Genomic DNA, 21,908 nt, shown 5'->3' on the forward strand with positions numbered 1-21,908 from the left:
CTATCATGACTAAAATACTCTAAAAGTCCAGTGTCCAAGAGTTTTTGTTTGGGGACTTCTTTTAGATTTACACTAGAGGCCCAGTGCACAAAATTCGTGCACTGGGGGGGGGGGGTGTCGCTCAGCCCAACCTGCCCCCTTTCACAGTCCAGGAGCCTTCAGAGGATGTCCTACTGATGGCTTAGGCCTGCTCCCCAGGGGGAGTGAGCCTAAGCCGCAGTCTGGCCTCCCTCTTCGGGAGGTGACCAGCTGATCAAGAGAAGGTGACACCCTCATCACCCCGCTACTACTGCCACTGCTGGCCGCTGCAGCCACCAAGGTGTTTTCATTAACACGGACTCCAGTCCCTTCACCACGAAAAAATGACAACTTTCTTTAGGCATTTTCAAGATATCTCTTTCATAGGATATGACATTTTTTTTCCTTTTTTTTTAACCTCACCTGAGAATATTTTTTCACTGATTTTTAGAGAGCATGGAAGAGAGAGGGAAAGACAGAGAGAAACATCAATGTGAGAGGGACACTTCGATTGGTTGCCTCCTGCATGAGCCCTGACCTGGGCCCCGGCCAGGGAGGAGCCTGCAACCTAGGTACATGCCCTTGATCAGAATCGAACCCGGACCCTGCAGTCCGTAGGCCAAGGCTCTATCCACAGAGCCAAACCGGCTAGGGCAGGATATGACATTTCTTAGCCCCTCCAGCAGTGGACCTTCCTTTTTTCCTCCAGGAGTAAGGTGGAAGAACCCTAGATCACCTTCTCGGATTCTCATTACCCAAGTTACCAAGAACGCTGCGAGTGGCATACAGGGAGCTTAGCCAATGAGCAATAAGAAAAGGTGTTTCCTCTGCAGCTCACACACAGAGGCGGACTGCTGGTGTGCTGTCTCCCAGCGGGGGTGGCCCCCACTGTGTGTTGTGTCTCCACTCTGGGCCCACCCCCAGCCCCAGCCACGCCGCAGCCACTGGGGCTGGGGCGGGCACACAGTCCCCTCCAGCCCATCTGTGCGTGCTGCCTCCTCCTGAGCTGGTCGTGACTGTTACAGCATCCTGGCTAATTTGCATAATACCTCTTTACATATATATATATCATTAACTTGACTCAGACTAACATTAAAGCCTCTGATATAAACCTTTTTCTGTATTCCTGACTGTTCTTGAAGGCAGGCACAATATTAGACATTCATTCATTCAACATTTATTTGTAGAGCACTTACCAACACCAGGCACTGTCCCAAAAGAAAACAAAGCCCTTGCTCTCCTCAAGTTTACCTTCTAGGGCAGGAGCCTATAAAATTTTTTGACCAAAATACACAGTAATTCACTCTAAATCATGACCCAGCATATACACATTTATACATGTAACTGAAAAAAACTTAAATGACCTATGCTTATCTCTCTATGCACAACAAATGCACTGTGGTATTTTCTATTCTCTATTTTTTTTTTTTCAATTCTGGTTGTGACTTCACATCCCACTAACAAGTCAGGACTCACAGTTTGAAAAGCACTGTTTGTTAGTGGACTATTATCCCCAGGGCCTTTGCAATCAGTTATTGGTGAGTAAATGAGTGAATAAATCCTTGGAGGTCAGATCAGGCAAATCTTTTTCCCTGTATCCTAACTTCTCCCCAAATCAGATCTTAAATTAATTTCAGCCTAAAGCCTGAAATTGGAGAAAGAAGTCACTAACCTATCCCCACCCTTACCCTGTGCTCAGAACCTCAGAAAAAAAGGAGTGAAACTAAGAAAGGAAACTTCCCTTATTTCTCTTTCTGAACCCTCAGTTAGGGACCCTGGGATTGTGCTGACTGTAGCAGCCCATGTCACTGAGAGTGTAGGATGTGGGTCCTAACAGCCCATTTCAATGGGCGTAGGAGGTGGATCCTAGTTCTGTTCCTACTCTGTCACCAATTAAGTGACTTTGGTTCTCATCTATTCAGCTCCCCTTTATTCCCTACTAGGTAGGAATCTGATATTATGCCAGTGATCTTACAGATATTATCCATTTAATGTCCATAGCAGACTCCAAGGAAAGTGCAAGTAAGGGGACTGTGTGTCAGAGAGGTTAAGTAGCTAAACTAAATTCCACAGCTGCAGAGCCAGTATCAAACTCGGGTTTGCTTGACTTTACAAGCATTGTTTTTAATCTGCTTACATTGTTTAATCTGTTTTAGTGTTTGATCACACATTCCTTGTGTCACCTCCAGCTATAAATCTAGACGGTTTGAGGAAAGGAAATGAGCAAAGGGAGCCTGAGAAGACAGAGGGGAAGTGGACAGAGCTGATAATTAAGTTGTAAATTCTGGTCAGGCCCTTAGCAGGTGTTAAAAATTCAGATACGTCTACTGGATGGTAAACAGCCATTGCCCTAAGCCCTTTCCCCAAGTACCTGCCCCTCTGCTGTAGCCTTCCTCTGGAATCCCCCAACCCTTCCAGGACCTCTCCATGGTCCAGTGACTAAAGGGTCAATTAACTCTTGACACCAGGAAGCCTCCAGGACCTAGCTAAGGCAACTGCCCTCGGATTGGTCAGTGCCTCCTCTATAAGATGTTAGATATTTTGCTTATCACCCTGGGACCTGGGCATAGGGAAAGCCAAATGAGATATCAATGGAGATGGAAGGGTTGCAAGTCACTGCTCTCTCTGGCAGGTAGGGTTAATGAACATCTACTTTCTGGGACAGGAATCAAAAGCCATTCTATTCTCTTCATTTTCCCGGGTCTCCCAGTGAGATAAAGATGTTCATTTAGTCACTTATCAAACATCCTTTGAATTAAATTAACAAGTGTTTATTGAGCACCTACTACGTGCCAGGCCCTGTGCCAAGCGTTAGGGAAACAATAGTGAAGAAGTTCCTGCCCTCATGGAACATAGTCTACCTAATAGGGAAGACAGAAAGATAAGCAGATAATCATAATATAGTGTGCTTAGTACTGATACTCGGATAGCATGGGGTGTTCTGAAAACACCCTGTCTTCTCTACCGTGCTCAGGGAAGGCTTCCCGCTGACAGTGATGTGAGATGAAATCTGAAGGGTGAGTAGAAGGAAAGCAAGTGAAGAGGGCTCCTCCAACAGGGAACAGCTTATTCAAAGGCCTAGAGGCGAGAGAGCTTATGGAGAGGGAGGACATGAAAACAGTTCAGTGGAGCAAGGACTGGGAGGAGATGAAGTTGAAGCGGAATCGGGAGCCAGCATGGAAGATCCTATCTTAAGATATGGATTCTAGCCCTGACCGGTTTGGCTCAGTGGGTAGAGTGTCGGCCTGCGGACTGAAGGGTCCCAGGTTTGATTCCTATCAGGGGCATGTGCCTTGGTTGTGGGCACATCCCCAGTGGGGGGCGTGCGGGAGGCAGCTGATCAATGTTTCTTTCTCATCTATGTTTCTGACTCTATCCCTCTCCCTTCTCTGTAAAAAATCAATAAAATATATGTTTTAAAAAAAGATATGGATTCTATCCTACAGGCTTGGGTCGGCCACTGAAGAATTTTAAGCAGAAAAGTAACATGATCACGCTTTTATTTTAGAAAAATCTTTCTGGCTACAGAATGTGGAATAGATTCGAAAGGGCAAAAACGGAGGTGTGAGCCCTAGCCAGTTTGGCTGAGTGGACAGAGCGTCGGCCTGCGGACTGAAGGGTCCTGGGTTTGATTCCGGTCAAGGGCGCATACCTTGATTGCAGGCTCAATCCCTGGCCATGGTTGGAGCACTTGCGGAAGGCAACCAATTGGTGTGTCTCTCTCACATTAATGTTTCTCTCTTTGTGTCTCTCCCCCTCCCTTCCACTCTCTCTAAAAATCAATGGAAAAATGTCCTCAGCTGAAAAACAACATACAAAAAGAATGGAGGTGTGTCTGGGAGACCATTTAGAATACCAAACTAGTAATTTAGGTGAGTAATGATGACAGACTGGCCTAGGGAAGTGGCAGTGGGGGTAGAAATAAAGGGTGTGGAGGATACCAAAAATATTTATTCTTTTTAATTTTTTAAAATGTATTTTAGAGAGAGAGGAAGGGAGAAGGAGAGAAACATCAATGTGAGAAATAAACATTGACCTGGGAATTGAAACCATGACCTTTTGGTCTATGGGGCGATGCTCCAACCAACTGAGCCATACCAGCCAAGGCAGATTCTAGAAATATTTAGGAAAGAGAAACAAAGGGACTAATATTGAAATTAATGTTTTATTTAATTATTTAACAGGATTAATGTCAGGGATGAATACTCATAAAGTCAAAATACAAATAACACATTGGAAAAGATATTTGCAATTTGTATCACAAAGGGCTAATCCTCCCTGTATATAAAGAACCCTGAGAAATCAGTGTATGACCAACCATTAGAAAAAGTAGCAAATGTCCTAGCCAGTGTGGCTTAGTTGGTGGGGCATTGTCCCATGCACCCAATGGTTGCTGGTTCAATTTGGATTCCGGTACATGCCCAGGTTGTGGGCTAGATCCCTGAGGGGCGTGCATGCAGGAGTCAGCTGATGGATGTTTTGCTATTACATAAATGTTTCTCTCTCTCCCTCTTCCTTCCTCTCTAAAATATAATTTAAAAATTATTTAAAAAATAAAAAGTAGCGCCCTAGTTGGTTTGGCTCAGTGGATAGAGTGTTGGCCTGCAGACTGAAGGGTCCCAGGCTTGATTCCAGTCAAGGGCACATGCCTGGGTTGCGGACTGATCGATGATTCTCTCTCATCATTGATGTTTCAATCTCTCTTTCCCTCTCCCTTCCTCTCTGAAATCAATAATATATATATATATATAGCAAATGAAATTTACAGACAGTTCACAAAAAAGGAAATACAATTGACTTCTAAACAGATGAAAAGATGTTCAGACTCACTCTTAATAAGAAGGCAAATTAAAACCACACAGACACCATTATCAGATTGGCAAAACTCCAGACATTTGCTAACTTTACTCTGTTGTGTGGGCTGTGGATAAGCAGACACTCTAATTTATTGATGGTGGGGCTGTAAATTGGCACAACTCCTATAAAGATACTTTGGCAATATCCATCAAAATTATAAATCACTATTCCCACTCCCAGGGATGATTTCTACAGATATATTTGCACTCATGAGAAACACTGTATATGAGGCTGTTCACTGCAGCATTGTTTGTAATAGAAAAAAGTTAGAAATAGCCCATATGTCCACCAATGGGGAACTAGTAACATAAATCTTAGTACATCTATACATTTAAGTACTGTGTGACTGTAACGAAGAATGAGAAAGCTCTACAAAATATTTTTAAGTGAATAAAAAAGGTTGAGAACAGTGTATTTAGCATGATACCTTTTGTGTAAAAGGAAAGAAAAACCAAGAATATTCATTAGTATTTGAGTAAAAAAAAAAAATCTGAAAAAATACACAAGATACCTATAAAAGTGGCCAGTGTGGCTCAGCTGGTTGGAACATCATCAGGGCACATACCAGGTTTCGGGTCCCAACCCCCGTCAGGGCACATACAGAAGGCAACCGATCAGTTCTCTCTCTCTCTCTCTCTCTCTCTCTCTCTCTCTCTCTCTATCTCGTGAGAATTTTTAAAAAAGGAATGTATAGATTCATACAACAACATGAATAAACTCAATTATGCTGAGTGAAAGAAACCAGATTTTTAAAAAGAGTGCAGACTGTAGGATTTCATTTGTAAATAATTTTGGAAAATACAAACTAATCTATACTGATATAGAACAGATTGACAGTTGCCCATGTAAACAAAGGGGAACTTTTTTGGGAATATGTTCATTATCTAGATTGTGTTTGTTTCATGGGTATGTACATGTCAAAACTTACAAAATTGGGCCCTGGCCTGGTCGCTCAACTGGTTAGAGCATCGTCCCAATACACCAAGGTTGCCAGTTCTATCCCTGGTCAGGGCACATACAAGAATCAGCCAATGAATGCATAAATAAGTGGAGCAACAAATCAATGTTTCTCTCTCCCTTTCCCTCTCTAAAATCAATCAATAAAATAAAAATTTTAAAGTTACAAAATTGCCTACCCAGTGTGGCTCAGAGGTTGAGGGTCAACCTATGAACCAGGTGGTCAAGGTTTGATTCCCAGTCAGGGCACATGCCCGTGTTGCAGGCTTGACCCCCAGTAGGGTGCATGCAGGAGGCAGCTGATCAATGATTCTCTCTCATCATTGATGTTTCTCTCTCTCTCCCTCTCCCTTCCTCTCTGAAATCAATAAAAATATGTATTTTTAAAAGTTACAAAACTGTACATTTTAAACATGTGCAGTTTATTATAAGTCAGTTACACCTCAATAGAGGTGTTTTAAAAAAATAGTGTGGGGATGAAGAAAGGGAAAAGCCCAGGATGATGGCTAATGAGCTCTTTTAATGTGGTTGGGCAAGACAGATGCTGAAAGGAAAATTACAGCCGAATGTGGTAAGTGCTACAGAGGAGCTGGGTAAACTGTGCTCTGAGGGCTCAGAGAACAAAGGTGCCTCTTCCTGTTGGGCCCCCCAGTTCCAGTTAATAAGACTTATTAGAGCTTTTTAAGGTCCCTTTATTGAACACCTACTATGTGTTGTGCTCTTCACTTATGCGCCTAGAAAAAAAACAAACCACCTATTTGCCAGCCCAAATTGGGAGGGTGGAGGTTTGTGGAAGAATCCAATGAGGCTCTCTGAAGCAGTCTTTCAAAGCTTTGGCTGGTCTTTGTGTAACTAAGGGAGCAAGGATTACAAGATAATATGACTCAGAAATGGACCCTCCTTTCTTATTCCTGGCAAGCCTTTGCAGGGCAGGCACTGACACTGCTCTGCCTAATAATGCTCAGGGCTAACTCCACTGTTGCTGGGCAGCCTAGTAAATCCTAGGGCAGTGTCTCTTCTTTTGGGGTTTTGATTAGTTTTTCTCAATGTGAAATCCCAAACCACCTGCATCTCGGCATCAGAATCATTTAGTGCTTTTTTTTTAAAACAAACTATTTTTTTCTTGATTTCAGAGAGGAAGGGAGAGGGACAGAGAGATAGAAACATCAATGAGAGAATCATTGATCGGTTGCCTCCTGCAGGCCCCCTACTGGGGACCAACCCCACAACCCAGGCATGTGCCCTTGACCGGAAACGAACCTGGGACCCTTCAGTCCGAAGGCTGACCCTCTGTCCACTGAGCCAAACTGGCTAGGGCTCATTTAGTGCTTTTTAAAAATGCAAAGCAGCCTGGCTGGTGTAGCTTAGTGGCTGAGCATTGACCTATGAACCAGGAGATCACAGTTTGATTCCCAGTCAGGCACATGCCCAGTTTGTGGGCTCGATCCCCAGTAGGGGGCGTGCAGGAAGCAGCCGATCAATGATTCTCACTCATCATTGATGTTTCTATCTCTCTCTCCCTCTCCCTTCCTCTCTGAAATCAATAAAAAACATATTTAAAAACAACACAGTAAAGCAATGGAATGATGCTAACATACCACATCAACATTCGCAGGTTTGGGGGCTGAGATTTCATTTTATTCTTCAAGGTGAGTGTGTGTGTGTGTTTGTGTGTGTGTGTGTATTCCAAAGCTTACTTTCTTTCCAAAGCGGCACTCAGAAAAATAGAACCTCATTTGCCTCAGGAGACTGGAAGGGGTCTGGACTTGGGGTGCCAGCCTCCCCTAGACAATTCTGCTGGATGGGCTGTGTGCCAAAGCTCACTGGGACACATGCACTTTGGCATCTTATCCCTGTTCCCGCTGCACACACTCATCTCTTGTGGACTGTCATATTTGGGAAAGTATACTTCTGGGGACAGCTGAGGAACCAGAGGGAGGAAGGATCGGGGCTTCCCAAAAAGGAGTGGAGGTTTGAAGGAGAAGTCCCTAGGGAGGGAAGCAGACCTAAGAACATGCTAGGGTCAGGTTCATCCATGAAAGGACCTGACCCCTTAATAAAGATTGAACTTCTTAGCTGTTTTACACTTGGGTTACAGAGAAAGTTAAAAACCAAAGTTTTAATGTCTTCCCTTAGTCATTGGAATTTGTTTTGCTTTTCCTCCAACCCTTCAGTCAAGTATAACCTTATGTAGTCACTAGAGGCCTGATGCACGAAATTCGTGCAAGGGGCTCAGCCCTCGCAGCCCTGGTTTCGTTCGGAAAGTCGTCTGGACGGTTGTTCTGCTGTTTGGTCTAATTAGCATATTAGCTCTTTATTATATAGGATGTTAAGGAGAATTCACAGCTGTGCCCCATTGAGAATATAGATGTGTTTCATTCAGAGGAGCCAGGAGTTCTAGGCTGGGGCTAGCAGCCAAGTGAGTGGCCCAGGACAGAATGAAACAGACAGTCAAGCACAAGACCTGGGGGATAGCCATCAAAGGAGCCTGGTTTCCCATTCCACGTCCCCAGATATACTAGAGAGAGGTAACCCTTAAATGGAGGAAAATGCGGACACCTGGGTTTCATATACATTATCTCATTCAACACTTAAAAACCCCTAGGAGTGTTATTGCCGTTCTATAAATGGGACACTATGGCTTAAAGAGGCTAACTTGCTCTAGTTACACAGCTAGTAAGTGGCCACGGCCAGACCGGAACCTAGATCTCTGGGTCTGACCGGATTATAATGTCTCCTGCTTATTCCTGTGGCAGTGGCGATTGGCAGACATGGCACTTAACAGCCTGCCCATGCACGAGGGACATTTGTTATTCTCTAGTCTATAGAACTTCGTATTATTTGATGCTATCAAGCCTACATTGCTTCTGTAGTTCACGAAAATAATAAAGATATAAAAAAGGGAAAACAATAAAATCAATGGTTCATGGAAAACATTGTGAAATGCTTCTATCTTGGGAATGGTTGGGTTTTATCATCCAGAGGACTTGGGAAGACGGAATTTAAAGAACATGAAATGCGGAAGAAAATTTAGGTTCTAGTCCTGGTCTGTTCCTCACCAGCTGGTTGGCCGTAGACAAATCGTTTAACCTCTCTGACCCTCAGTTTTCTCATCCTGAAACTTACTCCTACCTCACAGACTTGTGAAGGGCAAATAAGAAGATAAATACTTCCTCAACTGTAGCATGCAACCTCTATCTTAGTTAATATAAGCATTAACTCTATCATATTTGCTGAAGCTGCCCTTTGTTGCAAGGGGCCTTCAGCCACTTTAAATGGATGGTGGTTGATTCTGCCAATTTATTTCCTACTCCAAGCTTTCTTTCCCTTTTATCTACACATCTGCATGTTGGGAATAAATTTTTCCTCCCTACAATGTCATTTTTTTGAAGGAAACTTCCAGACCAATTCAGATAGAAGGAAGGAGGGGGGAGGACAAAAGCCCACATTTCTTCAGCATTTCAATCAACAACCTCATTTTCTTCTAACAGTTGAAGTGAACTTCTTATGAATAATGGATGATAGCCTGATGAATATGCACACAGCCTATTATGCCTGTGAGGTTTGGTAAATAATTTATGAGCTAAAATGTTCCTCACCTTGTTACTGTGCAAAAAGTTATGAAAAGAAAACCATATTTACCTTTTGAGCTGGTAGGGTGATCTGTCAGAGTGACAGCAGCCCAGCATATACCTTTACATCATTGCTAAAATTAAATACAAGAAAATACATGCATTTCAGGGTGGGAGTTCTGTAAAAAGAGGAGCATGCACAGCCACACTCCCTGTCACGTACAAGTTTTCAAAAACTCTGGCTTCTCATCTTGAAATATCCCTGGATTGTTAACAGCACTCAGGGGCCTCCTTCATGGCCCATTCTCTTCACAAGGACTTGGATATGACCAGTCAAGATGGACTACAGCTTCCTTGTTTTATCAAAACTGACTAACCACAACGAGTCATAACATTATAAAATTTAAGTCACCAAATTTTTTTATTTTTTATTTTTTGTAATTCTAAAAGCTTTCAGCGAGAACAAGCAGATAAACACACAGGGGATAAAAACAACAACAAAAACTGGCTGGAGAAGCACTTGGAAATGTACCGCTCTCTTTCCTGTCCTACAGCTGAGTGTTTTCCTGCTGACCAACCTGACTCCCTGCTGGACCGTTCTTCAGCTCACTCCCACCTGCCCAAGCCTCAGTCCCTTAGCAACAGCAGTGATGCCTTTAGTCTGGCGACTGGAGCGGAGGAGGGGCAAGATTAACTATGGAGATAAGGAAGGTGTTTGGGAAAATATGCACAGAACCTGGGGAAATGTGGTTGCTCCATGACAGGTTTTGAAGATCTGGAACTGGGTCAGTTCTCCAGCCAGGGAAGCAAGGACCCCAGGGATTATCTGCTTACATTCCTAGAGGTTTCTAGGAATAAAATAGGTGCCAAGGGACACTAACTGTCAAAAGACCATCCCTGATAAGCTGGGTGCTGGGAGGTCAGGCAAAAGAGGAAACAGAAGGCTGTCCCACATCTGTGAGATAAACCAATACATTCCCAGGAAACAGAATGAATGGCCTACAAACAAATTACGTAATGAAGTTATGGGAACAATGATGCAATTAAAATAATAATATTGCCCTAGCCAATTTGGCTCAGTGGATAGAGCATCGGCCTGCAGACTGAAGGGTCCCAGGATTCCGGTCAAGGGCATGTACCTTGGTTTCAGGCACATCCCCAGTAGGGGGTGTGCAGGAGGCAGCTGATCGATGTTTCTCTCTGATCGATGTTATTCTCTATCCCTCTCCCTTCCTCTCTGTAAAAAATCAATACAATATATTTTAAAAAATAATATTATTAGAACAATGTATTATTCAAGAAGGCGTCTTAGAGGAGGTAAATCTTGACAGAGTTTGTAAAGAAAGAAGGGACCCAGTTAAATAGAAAGATTAGGGGGTATCTGCAGCCAGGCCTGCCTGATCTGGGCCCTGCCTCTCTCTCTGTCCAGCTTCCTTTGTGCCATCACTCGCTGTGCTCCAGCGACATTGTCAGCCTGTTTCTTGAACACCAAGTTCTTTCCTGCCTCATTGTCTCTACTGCTGTTCCTTCTGCCTCCCGCTTATTCTTTCAAACTTTGCCCTAAATACTCATGACTTCCTCAGAGGTCTTCCCACCCCCCAGTGTTAATCTCTCTCATATCACTTCTTGTTTATTCATTATCATGTATAATGATATATTTATGTGTGTTGTGCTTTTTTGTTGTTGTTTAATGTCTATTTTTTCAGCAAACTATATATTCCACTGGACACTTAGTAGCCAGCTCAGTATCTGGCACATGGTAATAATAAATATTTGTAGGCTCAAAGGAGTGGGAGTCGAGGAGAAAAAGAAACTGTGCTGGGTTGAGGATACTGCTCAAGAGTTGGATTTGGCATGAGAAGCAGAGGGAAGACGCTAGTGAGTGACAGCTTCTCCCTACACAAACCGTAAATGTACACTTCGAGGAATTTTTATATTATACATGTAATTACCACCCACAATAAGATACAAAGCATTTCCAACACCTGAGAAGATTTGTGGTCATGGAAATATTTATATTTTGACTTTTTTCTGATTACAAAATATATATTATTCCAAAAAGATTATATTGCAATCTTGCAACAACAACAGAAAAAGATTGTATTACAAGTATTGGTGAGGATGTGGAACAACTAGAACTCTCATGTGTTACCAGCAAGGACATGAATTGGTTCAAACATTTTGGAAAACTATTTAGCAGTATCTACAAAAGCAAAACATAAACCTCAGGTCTAGCAATTCCACTCTCAGTATTTATCCAGGAGAAATAAGTGCATATATCAGGTGTCCCAAAAAATGTATACTAGTACACACTTGGAATAACTATAAAGGCAGTGTTTATTAAAATACATTTCATTTTCAAAATTGATATATCAGCTGTTAAAGTGTGTATACATTTTAGGGGGACACCCTGTGTTTATCAAAAGACTTGTACAAGAATGTTCATAGCAGTTTTATCCATAAAAGATAAAAATAGGAACAACTCAAATGCCCACCAATAGTAGAATGGATAAATTGGAGCATAATTACACAATGAAATATATATAGCAATAAAAAAAATAACAAGTAATACTGCTGGACCCAATAACATGGATGAATCTGAAAAACATCCGTTGAGCGACAGAAGCCAGACACAAAAGAGTACATTCTGTCTGATTCCATTTATATGAAGTTCAAGAACCAGCAAAACTAATTGGTGGTGATTGAAATCAGAATAGTCGTCACTGGAAGTTATCACTCTCAAGAAGCACTAGGGAGCCTTGTCAGGTGGTGGAAATGCTTTGTATCTTATTGTGGGTGGTAATTACATGTGTAAAATAAAAATTCCTCAAAGTGTACATTTACGATGTGTGTACTTGACTGGGTGTATGTCATGCCCCAATCAAAAAATTAAATAAAAAAGTAATATTCACAGAAATGTATACAATATAAATTAAAGATGGCCGTTTCCCAAATAAAACCACAATTAACATTTTGATGTATGTCTCCTTGAACCCCTTTGATCACATCTATGTCTTTCTTCACACAATCCCTGATATCCATGTCATCCAAGGCTTCGGATCTGTGTGTAGCACCAAACCAGGTCACAAAGCCTAAGAGTTTCTGCCTTCATGGTGACAACGCTCACTAGCAATCCTGGCCCCTTTCACGTAGAGTGGGAGGAAATACAAAAGTGAGTTCAGTCCTAACCTGTGCTGCCGAGGAATTTAAGGTCTGAGGGGAAGGGCTACAGGGACTACAGACCAAACAAAACCCCCAAGCCCTGGCTGGTTTGGCTCAGTGGATAGAGCGTCGGCCTGCGGACTGAAGGGTCCCAGGTTCGATTCCAGTCAAGGGCATGTACCTTGATTGCGGGCACATCCCCAGTAGGAGGTGTGCAGGAGGCAGCTGATCCATGACATCGATGTTTCTAACTCTCCCTCTCCCTTCCTCTCTGTAAAAAATCAATAAAATATATTTAAAAAAAAAACACCCAAGAGCTGTAATATTCTACAGGGGTGGGGGGTGCATGCAGGGCCTGGGTCCCCCTCCCTGAGTGGAAGTGAGGCACTGCTCCGAAGTTTCGACGCTGGCTGAACTATGTCTGAGTTCCCTCTCCTTTTTCCCAGCGGGGTCCCGGCCCGGGGCTTGGGAATGGACAGGAACTTGACTTTCAACCTTGAGAAGGGCAGATGACTGACCTAGGGAGGGAAAGGCGGGTGCTGGGAGTCACCGCCGTTACCGCCCCCATCCCAGGCTTCAGGGAATGCGGCTTAGGGTCCCAGTCCGGACTCCGGGGCTCCTGCTCCACTCTCGCACCTTCCAAAATGAAACAACCTCAAGCGGTACCTTGGAGGGGCTGCGTGACCCGCCCCACCGACCCTCCACTCCTGTCCCGGGAGCGAGCCTCCGGGGCTTCCCGGCGTGGCTAGCGGCGGAGGCTCCCTTCCCCGCCCCCATCCCTGGTTCCCGGCTCCCCGACCCCCTCCCTTCTGCGCCCGCCCCCGGCGGCCGGCGAGCGCGGTGCAGCACGCCGCAAAGCTCTTTGCATAAATTATGCTCATGACGCAGTAGCTAAAAAAATCCAAGTAGCTGAAGGAGGGAAAAAAGGGGAAGGAAAAAGGGGGGGGGGGCCGTGGAAAGGGGGAAAGAAAAATATATATACCTGGGCGCCCCCACCCCACCCCAGCTTCCCTACCCGCACCCCGGCCGTCCCGCCTCCGCCCAGCGCAGCCCGCCGAGTCCCCTTTGGCTCTGCCCGTCTCGGGCTGGGGGTCCGGGGGCGGCGGCGGGTCCCGAACGGTTCCCGGGCCGAGCCGAGCCCAGCCAAGCCGCACTGGCTTCTTTGTCTACAGGCGGCGGCCTCCCCGGCCCTGGCCCCGGCCTCCGGCCCCCCGGCCCGGGCTGTGAGATGAATCTCTAATCGGTGGCCGCCGGGCACCCAGGGCGAAGGCGGCTCGGGCTCCGGTAAGTAGCGGGGTCCGGGGCGGGGAGGGGTTTGCACGGAGGGGGAGGGGGCCGGGCAGGGGAGGTTTCGGGTTTGGTTAATATGCAATGCCCGTAATTAGCATAATTTATATATTTATGATAAAGAGAAAAAATGCCGCGGGGCCGGGGCGCCGGGATGCTGGGCCGGGCGGCGGGAGCTCTGGGAGTGGGACCGCGCGCGGCCGCCGCCTGGGGCCGGAGAGCCCGGGGTCTCGCCCTCGCTTGTCCGCGGACCGGCGGGGACCAGGGGTGGGGAGGGGGCAGCCGCCAGGTGGACCTCGCAGGGAGCTTGCACCTGGCCCCTCCCGGTTTCTGCCCCTAGAGCCCAGGTTGGGTACAGACCATATAGGACGATCTATACACAGACCCTGGGGCGACCAGGACGGGTCCTCGCCCCACGGGAGAACCCGGACGCCGGGGTTCCCGGCGGTTAAGGTCTGCCGCGGCGGCCAAGACGACCTGGGAGGACTGGTGGCACTCAGGGTTAGGGACCTGGCGGCGTTGCTGGAAGGGTGGGGGAGTGAGTGAGTACTTCATAAATATTTAATAATATTATTATTATTAATAAATCGTCATAATAATGGGCCCAATATGTGTTCCCTGGGCATTCTCACCTGGCAAGGCCAAGGGAGCCTCAAGATGCCTAGTAACCTCCACTTTAGCGTTGGGATACCTCACACAGCTGTGATTGGGAGCTTAAAGCCACAGAATAGCCTCAGCTGCTGGGTAGGGGAAATCAGACGCAGGCAGGAGCCTTCCCCAGCAGATGAAAGAAGTTCTTTGCAGAGATTTTAGCCTTATCTGCTCTTACTGAGTCCTTGTTCCAAAAGTTGAGGGCTGGTCTTCCATTGTTCATAGACATCTGTCCCTCCACTTGTCTTGGTAGTCTAAGGTAGCCAATATTGACAAGCAGGGCCTTCTGAGGAATAATTCCATGTAGGATTCCATTTTGGTTGAAGTAATGGTGCTCAGGGTGATATTTCTGTGACCAGGTACTTCTTTGCATATCAGCGGTAGAACTTCATTTGTTCACTGGTCCAACAAAAATACCTACTATGTGCCACACTCTGAACAATAGAGACAGAACTTCCTCTGTCGTGGAGTTTTCATTCCAGTGTGGGGGGACAGGCAGATCATAAACATGAAAACAAACAAGACAATATTATGTGATGTGATGTGTGTGTGAGATGGGCTATTCTCTTGGAGGTACTACCTGGCAATTAAGAAAAAGTCAGAAAAATTTTGCTTCTCTAAGGGTAAGAAGCACAGGATTAGATCATATTCCCCTCTCCAAGATTTATTCACTATAAATCATAATAGGAATTTTTTACATTTTTAAATAAAACTTGACAGTTAAAAACATTTTTATATGCACGCTTTACTTCAATGAAAAAGAATAGCAATAGCCCAGAGGGTGTGCTCAGTGGTTGAGCGTCGACCTATGACCCAGGAGGTCACTGTTCCATTCCCCATCAGGTTACATACCTGGGTTGCGGGCACTATCTCCAGTGGGCGGTGTGTAGGAGGCAGCCGATTAGTGATTCTCATCATTGATGTTTCTACCTTTCTCTCCCTCTTCCTTGCTCTCTGAAATCAATAAAAATATATATTTTTTAAAAATAGCAATAGCCCTGGATGTGTTCTCAGTGGTTAGAGCATCAGCCTGAGAACTGAAGGGTCAAGGGTTGTTCTGTTTGTTTTAATGCTCACCTGAGGATATTTTTCCATTGATTTTTTTTTTTTTTTTTTTTTTGAGAGAGAGGAAAGGGGCAGGGAGGGGGAGAAAGAGAGTAACATCAATCCCGAGACGCTTTGGTTCAAGGGCCGACGCTCTAACCACTGAAAATACCAACCAAGGCAAGGATCACAGGTTTGATTCCCGGTCGAGGGCATGTACCTGGGTTGCAGGTTTGATATATGCCCAGGTCAGGGTGGAGCACCTTCAGTAGGAAACTGATTGATGTGTTTCTCTCACAGTGATGTTTCTCTCTCTCTCTCTTCCCCCCTCCCTCTCTCCCTTCTACTCTCTCTGAAAATCAGTATCCTTGGGTGAGGATTAACAAAATAATAATAATAGCAATAACAATTACATAGTATTTGCTGTGTGTTGGGCCCTGTTCTAAGTGCCTTACATAAATGTTATCCATTTAATTCTCACAATAATCCATGAGATGGGTAGTATAATTTAGCCCCATTTGACAGATAAGGAAACTGAGGCTTAGGGGGGTCATCAGTACTCAACTTGAGTCTTCTACCTTTAAACCCAAGCCCTTTGTGTCAAAATGAGTGTCAGTGAGGCAACAAAGGGAGTGATACCAAGGAGAAACTGGCCAAGAGAGGGAAGGCTTGGGAATGAGGAACAGGACTGGCACGTTAGGAGGGGTTAAGTGTGATCAAGGTTCTCCAGAAATAGAGAGAAACCAAGATGGCGGCATAGGTAAACACCTAAACTGCTGCCTCACACAACAATTTCAAAACTACAACTAAAAGACAAAACGGACATTATCCAGAACCACAGGAAGGCTGGCTGAGTGGAAATTCTACAACTAGAAGGAAAGAGAAAAGCTCACTGAGACTCAGAGGAGCTGCAGAAGGCAGAGGTATTGAGACGCACGCGGAGAGGACTGGCAGCTCAGGGCACGGCTGGCTTTCTCAACTGGGAGGGAGACGAAAGCTCCCGACAGCTCTGAACTCCAGTTCCGGGCGGGACTCTGGGGACCCAGACTCATTCGGGGAGAAACTGGACTGTCTGGCAGCAGGTGAAACTCGAGGGCAGCTTTCTCTCAGAGGTGCTTGCAGCGATTACCGTGGGACACTGAGACCTGGGTGCCTCTTAGGGCAGGGCTGATGGGAAGACGGGAAGCCATTGCTGTTTGCTCCGCCCTGAGACTCCGCCCCATCCAAGCTGAGCACAGAGGTTTTTGCAAGGCTTGTCTCATAAGGGTGTCTCCAACACAGAAGTTCTCCCAGCGTAGACACAGCTGATCTTCACAGCCAATTAGCCTGGAGGTCAATTCCTCCCGGTGATACCAACAACAATCAAGGCTTAACTACAACAAGACTGTGCACACAGCCCACAAAGGGGTGCACCAAGAGTGTCCACCTCAGGTAACTGGGGAGGCTGAACCACTGGGCCCTATAGGACACCTAGCACACAAAGCCACTCTGTCAACTCAGGGAAGCAGCCAAAATGCGGAGACAAACAGGTCACAAATGAAAGAAATGGAGGAAAGGAAACGGCTGGATATAGAGTTCAAAACCACGGTTATAAGGTTTTTCAAGAATTTTGTAGAAAAGGCTGATAAATTTAACGAGACCCTCGAGGATATGAAAAAGGACCAACTAGAAATTAAGCATACACTGACTGAAATAAAAAATAATATAGTTATCTTCTCTCTCTTTCCCGACTCCTCTTTTGGGAGGCAACCAAATTTTTGGTGGCCTTGCTTTGACAAGGCTGGTGAAAAAAAAAAATAATAATATACAGAGATCCAACAGCAGACTAGAGGATCACAAGAATCAAGTCAAAGATTTGAAATACAAAGAAGTAAAAAACACCCAACCGGAAAAGCAAAAAGAAAAAAGAATTCAAAAATATGAAGATAGTATAAGGAGCCTCTGGGACAACTTCAGGCGTACCAACATCAGAATTATGGGGGTGCCAGAAGAAGAGAGAGAGCAAGATACTGAAAACCTATTTGAAGAAATAATGACAGAAAACTTCCCCCACCTGGTGAAAGAAATAGACTTACAAGTCCAGGAAGCGCACAGAACCCCAAACAAAAGGAATCCAAAGAGGACCACACCAAGACACATCATAATTAAAATGCCAAGAGCAAAAGACAAAGAGAATATTAACAGCAGCAAGAGAAAAACAGTTAGTTACCTACAAGGGAGCACCCATATGACTGTCAGCTGATTTCTCAACAGAAACTATGCAGGCCAGACGGGAGTGGCAAGAAATATTCAAAGTGATGAGTAGCAAGAACGTACAACCAAGATTACCCAGCAAAGCTATCATTCAGAATTGAAGGTCAGATAAAGAGCTTCACAGATAAGAAAAAGCTAAAGGAGTTCATCACCACCAAACCAGTATTATATGTAATGCTGAAAGGTATTCTTTAGGAAGAGGAAGAAGAAGAAAAAGGTAAAGATCAAAATTATGAACAACAAATACATGTCTATCAACAAGTGAATCTAAAAATCAAGTGAATAAAAAATCTGATGAACAGAATAAACTGGTGAATATAATAGAATGAGGGGCATAGAAAGGGAGTGGACTTACAACTCTCGGGGGGAAAAGGGTGTGGGGGGTACGGGAAGAGACTGGACAAAAATTGTACACCTATGGATGAGGACAATGGGGGGGGGTAAGGGCAGAGGGTGGGGTGGGAAGAACCAGGTTGAGGGGAGCTATTGGGGGGGGGGGGAGGAAGAGGAACAATTGTGCCCTAACCGGTTTGGCTCAGTGGATAGAGCGTCGGCCTGTGGACTGAAGGGTCCCAGGTTCGATTCCGGTCAAGGGCATGTGCCTTGGTTGCGGGCACATCCCCAGTAGGGGGTGTGCAAGAGGCAACTGATCAATGTTTCTTTCTCATCGATGTTTCTAACTCTCTATCCCTCTCCCTTCCTCTCTGTAAAAAATCGATAAAATTTTTTTTTTCAAAAAAGAGGAACAATTGTAATAATCTGAACAATAAAGATTTATTTTTAAAAAAAAAGGTTCTCCGGAAATACTACTTTGAAATCACTTTAAATAGCCCTAGTACTGGGAATGGGGGCAAAATATGAAATAGGACATGTGTTTTGAGGAGGGAAGGAGGAAATATGAGGAGGCTAAGTGATGTGATTTGATTTCCTTTTTAAAATATATTTTTATTTATTTTAGAGAGGAAGGGAGAGAGAGAAAGAGATAGAAACATCAGTGATGAGAGAGAACCATTGATCAGCTGCCTCCTGCACACCTCCCACCGGGGGTCAAGCCCACAACCCAGGCACATGCCCTGACGGGGAATCAAACCATGACCTCCTGGTTCATAGGTCAACACTCAACCACTGAGCCATGCCGGCCGGGCTGATTTTATTTCTTAATTTATATTTTAATATATTTCCTAAATTTATGATGTCTTAATTATTTTATATTCATTAGCTCCCATGTGTACCAGGTATTATACTAGGCACTGGGATATGGTGATAAGTGGACATGCCTTCTTGGAGCTTACAATCTAGTGGGGGCAACAGACCCATGTTTTATTTTTCACATTTTATTTGCCCCCTCCCTTCACTTTGCCTGGGGTGAATCAAGTTTGGGCCCAAGGGAAAGGGTGTAGAAGGATAAACTAAACCTAAATTTGTCCTTATAAAATTAGTCTTTACTGTTTGACTGTGTAGGTCTAAGATTACAAATGGTATGCTCAATGAGGGGAAATAAAGTTGTTCACTACTTCCTTATCTTTTTTTTTTTTTTTAAGTATTTTATTGATTTTTTACAGAGAGGAAAGGAGAGAGATAGAAAGTTAGAAACATCGATCAGCTGCCTCCTGCACACCCCCTACTGGGGATGTGCCCACAACCAAGGTACATGCCCTTGACTGGAATCGAACCTGGGACCTTTCAGTCTGCAGGCTGATGCTCTATCCACTGAGCCAAACCGGTTAGGGCTACTTCCTTATCTTTTCCCCTTTCTCTTTCTGGTCCATGTGTGGGCCTACCCAGTCTATCAACAACTTGGCAAGCCATTATCTCTGCCTATGGATCCAGGGCCTGAGGGGGAGGGTCTGGAGCAGAACTGAGAGCTTTCTGTGTCCCAATAAACTATCAGTGATTTATTATCAAATATATATATATTATATATATATATATATATCAGTGACCCGGTGCACGGATTCATGCACATTGAAAGGAAATTAATTAGAAGGTGGCCAGCAGGGCAGGACTGGGCAAGATGGCCAAACATGCCCTGGAGCCAATGGCCAGCCGCACCTGGGGCGGACTGAGGCTCGAAGGGCATCTGTGGAGTGAGTGGGGTCCCTCCGGAGGTGGGGTCCACGCTGCGTCACCCAAGAAACGCTGCTGCCAAGTCACTGCAGCTCGGCAGCTCCTGTGTTGAGTGTCTGCCCCCTGGTGGTCAGTGTGCGTCATACCTACTGGCCCGTCGGACGGCCAGATGGTCGCTTAGTCTTTTATATGTATATAGATTTGTTTAAACTGTCAGTGATTATTATTCTTCAACAGGTGGGAAGGGAAGTCTATGTCCTGGGGCCAGAAATGGAGAAGGGTAGGAGGACATACAGAAGTCCATCAGGCAATGACAACTTGAAAGAGGTGGCGCCTGCCTGGAGTCTGGCGACTTAAGAACAGGACAAGTAATACTTGTGTGCAGAAGGGCGTGTGGTGTTTTCTTCACACTAGGCGCCAAAGCTGTGTAGACCAGGGCAGTAGTGATAAGAAATGGGGGGATTCTGGGCATATTGGAAGGATTTGCTGAAGGAATAAGCATGCGATAAGAGAGAAGGCAAGAATGATGGCAAGGTTGCTGGCTTGAGCATCTGGAAGGATAAAGCTGCCATTTGCTGAGATGGGAAATGCAGCATGCAGGTGGAGCAGATTAGGGGTGGAAATTAGGAGTTTGGTTTTGAACTTGTTGAGTATGAGATGATATGAGCAAACAGTAGGCCATTGGACATATGAGTCTAAAGTTCCCAGGTGAGGTCCAAACAAGATTTAGACTTGGCTGGTTGTCAGTCTGGGGAAGAGGGGAAGAGTGGGTTATCTGCCCCGTTTGGCTCAGCCCCAGCTACCACTCTATACTCTTGTTTCCTGTCCTTATGGTCTATTTGAATGGCAGCTCTGCAGAAGGTAAGTGGGTGCACAATTTAAATGTAAAAGTGGTGTGGAGCTGAAGATATTGATGTCTACAAACAGCCTAGCCTGTGAGAATTATATATAAAATGTGAAAGGTAATTTCCCATAAAAAATGTGACTTTCTACCAATTGAATACTGCTAAACCTAATTTCAGCTCAAGCAGCCATTCTTTGGACTCAACTAATTTCATGCAGAGTACCTCCACTCCCAAAAATGACTGGATAATGAGAAGGTGTTTTACACCTGGAAGACCTCAACCACATTAAGTGTTAAGGGAGTGAGTAAAACACAGAAGTGAGTCTGAATTAAGTTCCATTTTCCTCTACATGGCACAAGATTCTTCATACATAAAATTTCATATCTGAAACACATGCCACTCTAGAACAAAGGACCACACAAACTTTATTGGGTATCCTCTGTGCATCCTGTACCGCTCTGTATTCATCTACATTGACACTGAAAACATACTGTTTATATCCTTGACTCCCATATAGACTGTAGGCGGTGGCAACCTCTCCTCCTCTCATCCTCATCATTATCCTTTTTCTTCTTCTTTTTGTAATAAGAGAAAGTTTATTTTGAAAGTCACAGAAGTGGAAGTGAGCTGTAGAAGGAATGGGCTCAGGAAACAAGTTACAGAGGCAAAAGAAAGGCCCTTGGAGCTTAGGAGAGAGCAAGGCCCAGGACCTTGGGTGGTGGGGTAGGGGAAGTAGAAGGGAAGGAAAAAGGCGCTGCTGAGCTCTGGGGAGGGAGAGCCGCTAGACTGTAGGCTTCTTGACAGAGCTAGGGAATTCCCCCCTCCCCCCCCCCCCCCCCCCCCCCGCTTTGTATCCCCAGCACACAGTAGCCACTGAAATATCTGTTAAATAAATAAAGGACATGCCGAAACCGGTTTGGCTCAGTGGATAGAGCGTCGGCCTGCGGACTGAAGGGTCCCAGGTTCGATTCTGGTCAAGGGCATGTACCTTGGTTGCGGGCACATCCCCAGTGGGTGGTGTGCAGGAGGCAGCTGATCGATGTTTCTCTCTCATCGATGTTTCTAGCTCTCTATCCCTCTCCCTTTCTTTCTGTAAAATATCAATAAAATATATTAAAAATATAAATAATAAATAAATAAATAAAGGACAAAGCATTTCAGGATTTTTTTCTAATATGATCTTGGGCTGTTTTAG

At 44.9% G+C, this 21,908-nt stretch overlaps 1 protein-coding gene across 6 annotated transcripts in view; it reads left to right on the plus strand.

Moving 5' to 3' along the window:
- Positions 1-13,137: 13,137 nt before the first annotated feature.
- POU6F1 (POU class 6 homeobox 1) overlaps positions 13,138-21,908 on the plus strand; it is a 29,937-nt gene continuing 21,166 nt past the window's right edge. For all 6 annotated transcript variants that reach the window (XM_080660610.1, XM_080660604.1, XM_080660607.1 and 3 more), the window contains exon 1: positions 13,138-13,850. The gene's annotated coding sequence lies outside the window, so the exon portion shown is untranslated. The remainder of the gene's footprint in view (positions 13,851-21,908) is intronic.

The sequence above is a fragment of the Plecotus auritus genome, assembly GCF_963455305.1.
Source record: "Plecotus auritus genome assembly, chromosome: 3".
NCBI classification, from domain to species: Eukaryota; Metazoa; Chordata; class Mammalia; order Chiroptera; family Vespertilionidae; genus Plecotus; species Plecotus auritus.